Source organism: Aplysia californica, unplaced genomic scaffold (genome assembly GCF_000002075.1).
Source record: "Aplysia californica isolate F4 #8 unplaced genomic scaffold, AplCal3.0 scaffold00226, whole genome shotgun sequence".
NCBI lineage: Eukaryota > Metazoa > Mollusca > Gastropoda > Aplysiida > Aplysiidae > Aplysia > Aplysia californica.
In genome coordinates, this window is record NW_004797496.1 from 375,964 (window position 1) to 379,038 (window position 3,075).

The 3,075-nt window shown below is 40.1% G+C and overlaps 1 protein-coding gene across 1 annotated transcript in view; it reads right to left on the reverse strand.

Moving 5' to 3' along the window:
* LOC101845101 (suppressor of tumorigenicity 14 protein homolog) overlaps nucleotides 1–3,075 on the reverse strand; it is a gene marked incomplete in the record, with an annotated part of 170,595 nt that overhangs the window by 152,116 nt on the left and 15,404 nt on the right.

The window sequence follows — 3,075 nt, forward strand, 5'->3', positions numbered from 1 at the left end:
TTGTCTCTCTCTCTCTCTCTCTCTCTCTCTCTCTCTCTCTCTCTCTTTCGCTCTTTCTCTGTCTTTTGCATAGCAAGATTCACAATTGCTAACACATTTGATTATTGCGATAGTGAATGAGGTTTCAATTCAAACGTGCTTGATAGTGATTTTCTAAGACAGGTAAAACATTTGTGTACGTTTCACCAAGTTCTACCGCAGAAGAGTCATCCCTGACTCTTTATATTATACCAAAGAGTTTTTTCAAGAGAGCAAAAAAATCATTCGTCATATTATCTAAATGGTTCAGATTTCTGGAGAAATTCAGATTTCTTTCCAGAAATCTATTTTCGAAAAAAGCCACAACATTTAGTCTCCTATTAAAAATGACAATAATAAAATTGCGCTGCAAAGAGCATAATCTACTACTTTAAAGCTGATGTGTGATTTCCAACTCCTACATCACCACCACAACCAATTTTTCTATTAGGCGCGTTCAGGGGGTTCGGGGGTCTTTTTTTTTTTGGGGGGGGGGGGTGTGGTTTAACATGCCGATTTTTGTTTCTCTCTGTCTGTATCTCCTCTCCCTATCACGAAATAGAGGTTACGGTTGGCATCTGTTTCTATTTATCCCCAACTCCAAAGACTGGCTTGCCGGCTGGCCTTGAACTCAAGGGCTATAATGCAGTCTGCACTTTTGTTCCACACATTTGCAGCATCAGAATGAGAGGCGGCGAGGTGGAATCAGGCTCTCGTCAATTTATGGGCATGTAGAGTTATTGATATCATCTTAAAGCTTGTTCACTTGTCTTTATTTGGATGCTAAAAATTTGCAAAAGAAGAAGGTGGGTGGTCACCTGTTTTCAGAGGTAAAATTTGTGAGAAAATGGCCACCAAAGATTAGTTATTTCCTTAGCTTAAGAGTCTGTGGTAACTGAAGATTTACATTTTTTATGCCTTTAATCAACGCTTTCCAGAAACATTCACACAAAAATGAGTTCTTTAATGGGCTTGAAATGTGTTGAGCCAAAAAACAAAAATTTGATAAAAATTCAAAAACCTGCGGAAAAATGCAAGTTTATTCACTTTGATTATTTTGACGAGAGCCTGATTCCACCACGCTGCCTCACAAATGGTAAATTTAGCAGAACCAGGGATCCAAGGAATCGGCTGTTTGAACAACGGTCACACCTTGGTCCAGATATCCCATATGACATGAGGTGAGTACTGAGAGTTGTACTATGACTTCTGTGACTTAACCTTGGAGCAGATCAGGAGAGTGGAGAATGGCGTAGAGATCCGAACTGATATCACCGAGTCTTTAGTTTAGTTTTTTAAGGAGTTTTACGGCTCTTTAGTTTTAGTAGAGGTTTTACGGCGTTCGCAATTGCAAAAAGTCATATGTGCGCCAGAGGATTAGAGCTGTTACAAGAGACTAATGAATATAAAAAATATGAAGGGGAGATAAGGACGATAGATGTTTGATAGGAAAGAAGAAGCAAACCAAACCAGAGTACCCGCCAACCACCCACTTTCACGGCTCTTACAACACCAATAATGTCATATAAGTGCCGATGATCAGGGTGTCACAAGAGAGTAACAAACATATGAAAGAAGGAGGAGAAATAAGGACGGAAGATGTTTGATAAAAAACGAACAGACCACACCAGAGCACCCGCCAACCACCAACGAATAGTTTTAGTATTTCTACTCTGGGATGAGGTCAAACTGTCAAAGCAGTGATATCAATCAACAGATCTATACAGTTACCCCCCCCCCCTCACACACCCTCTTGCATATCATGGTTCTTTTTTTTTTCGCGGATTCGGTCACCGCATTTTCTTTTCCTCCAGCCGAAAGTTGGAAAATAAGAAGCTCTGTTGACACACTATTAGCCGAGATGCAACCAATCGAAGCACGATTTCTTTTTCTTTTCTTACCTGGGTGCTTTTATATTGAGCATCGACACGATTGAGTTCATTCAGAAGGCTGGCTTCCCAGCCTGTCTGCCAGGGCCAACCCAGTCTGAGAAGAAAAAAACATCCATGCAGAAAGACTGGAATATTCCATAACAATTGTTACTGCCTCCCGACCCGGGTATCGAACTCGAGTCTCCTGCGTGCGGCAGTAAAGCAGCTAATTGGTATATCACAGACGCCGATGACGAAATTTCAATTTTGCTAAAAATGTTAACAATTAAAACTTGTGTATGTACGAATGTTCTGGATTTTTAAACTACTATCGGTCTCTCGTAATCTAAGTTAGGAAAATTTCTGTAGGCGTTGTACAGGATATAAAACTGCGGGGAGGGTTTATAAAGGCGTAAAATATGTAATGAATAATAAAATATATCGTTTCTACTTCGCAGATTTTTTTCGTTTTCGCGGGAGGTTCTGAAGCGTTACCAGCTTGATTTTGGAGGAGAACACTGTACTCTTTTTTAGACGAGGCGAAGGTGTATGCAAGAAAAAAGTAATAAAATTGTGCCCTCTAAATGGAGATAAAAATGACATTAAAACATGCCAAAGCACATGTGCTACTGTGCTCCTATTAACAGAAAGGAATAATATGCTGGCGGCGAGAGAAAGTTAAATATAAGGAATGGGGAAAGATGTAAGAGAAGATAAGGAAATAGGGAGAGAGAGGGGGGAGAACAGACACATAGACCGACGGATAGAAAAGGACGGAAAAAGGGAGGAGATCAAGAGGCTTTAAGTGAGAGGGGAGAGAAAGAGAGAGGGAGGAGAGAAAGAGAGACAGAGAGAGAGAGACACAGACAGGTAGACAGACACACAGACACAGGGGCGAAGGCTGACTTGTTTGACAGGATAATCAAAGTGAAACGGGACCAGATATGGCCTGTAGATATCACACAAGAATCTTACTCGAGACGGCGACTCTGCTGAGTTGTGAATGAAAACAAATCCGGAATTCATATTGTATATTCAACCGCCAAAATAATCGGGAAAGTATCTTATTAAATATCAGTTCTAACTAAAAATTAAATTTAACTTTAGATGTGAATACATAAACACAAAGCAAAGAAGCAGAGATGTCAGTACTAGATCTATATGTTATAGATCTACCAGTGAGTCT